This window comes from Leptonychotes weddellii, chromosome 11 (assembly GCF_054177405.1).
Source record: "Leptonychotes weddellii isolate Sample4059 chromosome 11, ASM5417740v2, whole genome shotgun sequence".
Classification (NCBI taxonomy): Eukaryota; Metazoa; Chordata; class Mammalia; order Carnivora; family Phocidae; genus Leptonychotes; species Leptonychotes weddellii.
In genome coordinates, this window is record NC_138379.1 from 50,016,827 (window position 1) to 50,024,762 (window position 7,936).

At 35.6% G+C, this 7,936-nt stretch overlaps 1 protein-coding gene across 6 annotated transcripts in view; it reads left to right on the forward strand.

Annotated features, from left to right (window-relative positions):
• Positions 1–7,936, forward strand: part of ACER3 (alkaline ceramidase 3) — a 147,630-nt gene that overhangs the window by 52,004 nt on the left and 87,690 nt on the right. Inside the window, exon 2 of one of the 6 annotated variants that reach the window (XM_081798890.1) lies at positions 7,127–7,200. The exons of the other annotated variants lie outside the window; for them this stretch is intronic. The gene's annotated coding sequence lies outside the window, so the exon portion shown is untranslated. The remainder of the gene's footprint in view (positions 1–7,126; positions 7,201–7,936) is intronic. 6 annotated transcript variants of the gene reach the window in all.

Here is a 7,936-nt window from a genome sequence, read left to right on the forward strand (position 1 = left end):
AATACAGTTTTTTAAAATTCAGTATTTCAAGCATACAGAAAAGAATAGAGATAATATAACAAATATACCCGTGTGTCTTACCACTCAGCTTTGTCAGATGTTAGTGTTTTGCAATATATGTTTCAGATTTTTTTCTTTTTTAAGGAAATAAACTACTGTGGATAAAATTGAAGCTACCTTTGTATTCCTGCCTGATTTTATTCCCCTCATCCTCCCAGCTCATCCTCCTAGAGTTAACTTCTATACTTAATTTGATTATAATTTTCTCAGGTGTTTTTGTATTTATACTACATATATATGTATACTTAAAAGTATATATAATATGGTTTGCATATTTTCAAACTTTTTTAAAGGATATTGTACTGTAACGTTTTGTAACTTACTCATATTCCTCTACCTTGTCTGTGGGGCAGGGACTGTGTCTTGTTTATCTTTGTATCCCTATTGACTGGCAATTTAGTGGTCTTCAGTAAGTGTTGGATGGATGGGTAAATGAACTTTACGAGAGCATAAGATGAGAAATTCTCTCTGTCATGTTCTTGCATTTTAACAAGAAAAATAACAAAGGTGATTCTAGTTTATTTCTTTTCTATATAACCTTCTAAACACAATTTCTTGTTTTAGCCCAAAGTATTATTTATATATAGGTAGAAAGGACGTTTTTTTTTTTTTAAGATTTTTCATTTATTTATTTGACAGAGAGAGAGACGGCGAGAGAGGGAACACAAGCAGGGGGAGTGGGAGAGGGAGAAGCAGGCCTCCCGCTAAGCAGGGAGTCCAATGCGGGGCTTGATCCCAGGACGTTGGGATCATGACCTGAGCCAAAGGCAGATGCATAAATGACTGAGCCACCCAGGCGCCCTAGAAAGGACTTTTAATTACTACAAATCAATAAGCTATAATGTGTCGTATCAGATGCTGTAATGTGTCATATCAGATTCTACCATAATTAATCATTAGATATGAGAGACTTCAATTTTGGAATCCATTTCTCATATCCATGACGTTTTAAGAAAGTTATTTGTTTTAAGAAAGTTACTTCAAAAGGAAGACTTGTCTACAAACTTATCTCTTTGCCTTATTACCTGGGATTTTTTTTTAAAGATTTATTTATTTTTGGAGACAGAGAGAGTGTAGGCGGGTAGGGGCAGAGGGAGAGAGATTCTAATGCAGACTCCATGCTGAGCATCATGACCTGAGCCAAAACCAAGAGTTGGAGGCTTAACCGACTGCGCCACCTAGGTGCCCGTATTTCCAGGGATGTTTTAAGAATGTTTATGAAATACTGACAAATCACAATCAGTAATAACAATAAGAATAAAAAGATTTAAGGGACTTCCTGGTTGCCCTAGGATAATAGTGTCCTCCTAAATTAGAATTTGTCCACTTATCCTCCCAGAAAACCATACAGATTAAGAAAGAAAATACATAGTACCACACTTATTCAATACTTTCAGCCTTACTGTGAGAGAAAAAATACTGTGAACTTCAAATCATTTTTAAATAAGTAAAAACACCAATTTCCAACAGAACTATCTTTGATGTTTTAGAGTTGGGGAAGTTTGAAAAACTGCATGAAAAAGAGGAGAGGGGTTGAGAACCTAAGTCTGAAAAAAAAAATAAAGCTTCACATTAAACGCAAAATTTCTGAAAGCAGTCTAAGATCTGGTAGATTACAGTACTGGCTAGAGGTAAAGGACTTAAAAGTGTGTAAGACCTAAGGTGGCATTTTTGGAAAGGTACCACTTCTGGGAAAGACATAAATAGAAAGGGGGTGGGACTGGGGTGCCTGGGTGACTTGGTTAAGCATCTGACTCTTGATTTTGGCTCAGGTCATGATCTCAGGGTCTTGGGATTTGAGCCCTGCGTCAGGCTCTCTGCTGAATGTGGAGCCTGTTTGGGATCCTCTCTCTCCTTCTCTCTTTCTAAAAAAAAAGAAAAAGTATTTAAAAAAAGAAAGGGGGAGGGACCTTTTGGAGATATGTCAGTGAAGGGGAAGAAGGAAGCTAGAGGGAGGAATTAAGATCCCATGGAAACAAAGGAACTGTAAAACTTATCAGACCCTTCCCCCTTCACTCCCTCTATCACCCAAGTAAGTAAGTATATATGAAAAAGGGCACTGAACCTCACTATTCTGACAGAAGGGGGCAGTCTTGAGCTAGGAAATTTTAAGCCCCCCAAAGTCTTTACTCCTGCAAAATGGACCATATAAAATTACTGTAAAAAGAAAACAAAATGAAAATCAAAGTTTTTTGGCTCATGGGCATCCTTCCCTGACAACTAGTTACAAAGCAGAAGGAAACTGTAGCATAAAACTCCTAGCTAAATTAACTAACCTCAAAGAAATTAATCAAAATTTAGAAACAAATAACACCCCCTTCTTCTAAAAGAAATAGAATTGATTCAACTTAGGAAAGATATTGAGGCTGAATTACAATGTGTTGAATATTTAATAAGGGCTACTTAAGAAGGCAGAGAAATAAGCAAAAGAATGAAAATGAGATTAAAAAAAGGGCCAGAGAGAAAGTGATTGAAATGGAAGAGAGGCAGAGAAGACCTCATAAACATATAATTGGAGTCCCTGGAGAAGACAAACAAAACAGTGGGGGCGCCTGGGTGGCTCAGTTGTTAAGCATCTGCCTTCAGCTCAGGTCATCAGCTCAGGGTCCTGGGATTGAGCCCCATAGAGCCCCATATCGGGCTCCCTGCTCAGCAGGAAGCCTGCTTCTCCCTCTCCCACTCTCCCTGCTTGTGTTCCCTCTCTCGCTGTCTCTCTCTCTCTCTGGTCAAATGAATAAATAAAATCTTAAAAAAACAAACAGTGAAACAGAACTTACATTTAAAATTATAATTCAAAAAACTTTTTAGAAATGAAAGAAGAAAGAAATGAATCTGTATTGAAAGGTCCATTTTTGCCTCTTAAAACTGACTTGGAATAGTTAACTCTGAAATATAGCCTTGTAAAACTACTGGATTTTAAAAACGAAAAAAAAATTCTTAAAGCTCTAATGAAAAAGGCCCAGTTACTGACTAGGGCAAATAAATTAGGCCAGCATTTGACCTCATCAGCAAAACACAGAAGGGCACCAGTGGAACAGCAGTGTTAGTGTCAGCCACAGATTTTCTATTCTAATCAAGTTGTTTTTCAGATATCTAGGTTCTAGAAAGACAGTTTTAAACAGTTTTAAGCAGGTCTCCCTGACTATTATATACATGACTCCTTCCTCATGAATCTGTGAACACTGTACTAATTTAGTTGCTACTAGCCACATGTGGCAATTTAAATTTAAATTAATTAAAATTAAATAAAATGTAAAATTCAATTCCTCTGTCACACTAGCCACATTTCAACTGCTCAATCCTCATATGTGGCTTGTAGCTACCCGACTGGGCAATGCAGATATAGAACATGTCCATCATCACAGAAAGTTCTGCTGACTACATTATACTAGAGAATGATGTTCATCCAACTAAGACAAGACTGGGAAAACTTTGGCAAAATGTCAGATGATGAGCCTTTAATATATTTAACTATAGATCTAAGGCTAATACAGGTGGGATAGGGTTGAAGGATAATATATGGACACATTATATGGTGTAATAAGTAGAAAGAATGAAGTTTTTTTAAATGAGTGAAGGAAAGGGCAAAGTAGAATAAGTTCATTGACTGTTGCCTAGGTAATAAGTTGAGTACTAAAGAATATGATTTAAAAGTAACAAATTGGAGGGTGCCTGGGTGGCTTAGTCGTTAAGCGTCTGCCTTCGGCTCAGGTCATGATCCCAGGGTCCTGGGATCGAGTCCCACATCGGGCTCCCTGCTCGGCGGGAAGCCTGCTTCTCCCTCTCCCACTCCCCCTGCTTGTGTTCCTGCTCTCGCTATCTCTCTCTCTGTCAAATAAATAAATAAATAAAATCTTAAAAAAAAAAAATGTAACAAATTGGATTGTAAAAGGTCAAGTAAGAAAATAAAGGGGGACTCAGGGTACTATAAACCGCCTAAGTACAAAAGAAACCCTTAGAACAAAAAAATCGCCTTTTCTACATACCAGAGAAGTTTTTTAAAGAGCAAAAAAGACTTATCACTTAGAGAAATACATTAAATATAAAATAATATGTGTAACAATTATGGTAAGAAATATGATTGAGATTAAACACATCAGTCATATCAGTCAATACAAATGAGCTTAACTGTCAAAAGAAACATTTTCAAATTTGCTTACTAAACAAAACCAAACTTTATGCTTTGTATAAAAGATACACCTAAAACAAAATGATTCAGAAAAATGAGAAATTATAAGAAAGTAGAGGTAGTGATCTTGATATCATATAAAGTAGAATTCCCATTAAAAAGCATTAAATGTGATATAATTCTAGAATGTTTATATTAACTATATTAATTAGAATGTTATATTGAATGTTTATAATTCTAGAAACCATGATTCACAATGAAAATATAACAGTTATGAATATCTCTGCACCAAATAATACAAATACCATTTTTATATAGCAGAAACTACAAAAGATATAAGGATAAACAGAAATATAGTAATAGAAGATTATCGTATGCCACACTCAGTACAAGACAGCTGAAGTGAACAACAACAGAAAATCAACGATTTCTAAGACCTAACAACATAACCAGTAAAGTAAACCGCATGGTTTATGCTGACCTTCATACCCTGGTAATAGAACATGTACCCTCTTCTCAAGTGTGCAGAAAACATTCGTAAGAGCAAAAGAGTGAGTTCCATGAAGAAGAAATAATAAAATAATATCCTCTTGCCTCTTAAAACTGACTTGGAATAGTTAACTTTGGATACATGCTAAAAATTAACAACAGGGCGCCTGGGTGGCTCAGTTGGTTAAGCGACTGCCTTCGGCTCAGGTCATGATCCTGGAGTCTCTGGATCGAGTCCCGCATCGGGCTCCCTGCTCGGCAGGGAGCCTGCTTCTGCCTCTGACCCTCCCCCCTCTCATGTGCTCTCTCTCTCTCATTCTCTCTGTCTCAAATAAATAAAATCTTTAAAAAAAAAAAAAAAAATTAACAACAAATTCAAACCAGAAAAAGGTTCTTCCTTTTCAAAATTTTAAAATCTTCTATTAACTCTTGATTGAAAGGGAAAATGTAAAGTGAAATTATAAAATCCTTAAAATAGAGTTGTAACAAAAATTTTGCCTATCAGATAAAGCAGCCATCAGAGGACAATCCATAGGCTTAAACACTTAATACTAAAAGATTAAAAAGTGAAATATATTTTTTAAAGATTTTATTTATTTTTATTTTATTATTTTTTTTAATGTTTTATTTATTTGACAGAGAGAGACACAGCGAGAGAGGGAACGCAAGCAGGGGGAGAGGGAGAGGGAGAAGCAGGCTTCCCTCCCAGCCGGGAGCCCGATGTGGAACTCGATCCCAGGACCCTGGGATCATGACCTGAGCCGAAGGCAGACGCTTAACGACTGAGCCACCCAGGCACCTCTAAAGATTTTATTTATTAGAGAGAGAGAGCACAAGCAGAGGGAAGGGCAGAGGGAGAAGCAAACTCCCTGCTGAGCAGGAAGGCCGGAAAATGAGCCTGTGGGAGCCTGATGTGGTGCTGCATCCCAGGACCCGGGGATCAGGGCCCGAGCCTAAGGCAGACGCTTAATGAACTGAGCCACTCAGGTGCCTCCCAAAAAGTGAAATATTAATTAAGACCTCAAAAGGCAAGAAAAAAGGACCACAAAGTAAACCAAATGAAAGTTCAAGGGAGGAAATTATAAAGACATAAGCAGAAATTAACCAGAAGACAGAAAAATATAGTTCTAATTAATGCATCAAAACCCATTTTTTTCTTTAAAGAAAAAGTAGGCAACTAGCTAACTTACGAAAGGAAGGAAGCATAAACATACATAATAAATGATAAAGGGAAATATCCATTGAAACAAAGGAATTAAATTTTAAAACCTCTTTTTGGCTTTTTTGATGTATGTGTGAAACAATGTTGTCCAACAATAAACCGGAATTTTTATTTGCTGACTTGTTCTAAAATAAATAAATAAAAATAAAACCTCTATGTAAATACATTTAGAATTGGATAATTTACAAAGAAAATAGTTTACCAAAACTGACCCCAGGAAAGATAGAAAGCTTTGAACACACCAACAATGTCTGTATAAAAAATAAAATAAGTTGTCAAGGAACTCCACAAAATAATACCATGCCCAGATAGTTTCACAGAGAGTTGTACTAAAACGTCACAAAGACCAGATAGTCCCAGTATTACATAAATTTTTTCAAAGCATGAATAACAAAGGAAAATTTTCCAAATTCTTTTTATGAAGCAAACAACAGTGTTACGTAAACTTGATAAAAGTGCCGTAAAAAAGGAAAATTAAGGACTAATATGAATATCAATGCAGAGATCATAAGTTATTATCAAACAAAAAGGAGTGAACTGCTGATGCATGTAACAAGGAAGAACCTCAGAAATACACCAAGTGAAAGAAACTAAAAGATATAAAAGAAAACATTATGTGATTCTATTTATATGAAATTTCTAGAAAAGGCAAAATTATGGAGATAAGGAAATCATCAATTACATGGGGTTTAAGGTGGGACTGGATGTTGACTGCAGATGGTCATAAGGGAACTTCTTGGAGTGATGCAGTTATCACAAAAACTGGATTGTGGTGGTTGCACAACTTTTTAAATTTACTAAAACTCATAAAGTCATACATTGAGTGAATTTAATGGTATATCTCAATACTTGATTAAAAACTAAAAACCAGTGGACACAGGAAATGTAGGAATGTCCACACTGTGTGAGAGAGAATGAGAGACATTGAGTGTTTACATCTCAGGTGGGGCTGAAGGAAGAAAAGCAGTAGAGGAGAATATAGATACAGAAGACTTGAAATAAGCAATATTGTGTATAGAAGCTGTATCTCTTCTCTGGTGGGATATAGCTGTTTTTCCCATTGTACCTGACATTTAGGATCCAGGCAGCCACCCCCAATTGTTGAAGATTGATGAATCCTATTTGTCACCCTGAGTTAGGATTTTCTTTAACAGGGATCAATGTCTTATTAAGTGAACTCATTTGCATATTAATGACCAAAAGTCATTTTTTTTATGTTTATACAGATATGATGATTTGAGTAACTATTCCCATATTGTGGTAATCTGCTGTCTTCTGATATTCCTGTGAATATATGGAGGTACATATTTTCTAAATTACTTTTTCCTGTAACCTTTTTCCAACTGAAGAAGGTTTAGGGGTGATTAAGGGAGACAAAAAATACTGCACAATAGAGGCATCATAATGAAATTCTTGGGCCTCTTGTATCAGTATCCATGGAAGGCATCCTTATGAAATGTATTCTTTGAAAGTCAGAGAAAGCCCTTTAGCTCAATTTTTTAAAAATGTTTCTTCCAGTTATAGCACTAATAAAGATTAATAAGTCCTTACTGAATTCCTTGGAACCAGAAATATTTCTGAATTCATATTGCTTTTGGATTTTAGAAAATTAATAGATTGTAATAGATTTAGAAAATTCATAGATTGTAGAAAATTAGTAGATTGTAGACAGTATACCTACTAAGCCCACCAAGACTTGGGGCAGCACTCCATAGGTGAACTATTCATCTTGCTGCTTAACATGAATATTTACACTAACTGGGCTAAATAATTATCATAAATAGTCTTATGTCCAATCAGGTCAGGTTTTACTGTCAAATCAGTTTGTGCCAAACTTAAAAAACAAAAGAACTTTTGGTTTGTTTTTTTTTTCCCAGAAAACTTTATGTCATGTTAATTATTTTTTTAAATTTTATTTTATTATGTTATGTTAATCACCATACATTACATCATTAGTTTTTGATGTAGTGTTCCATGATTCATTGTTTGCATATAACACCCAGTGCTCCATTCAATACGTGCCCTCTTTAATACCC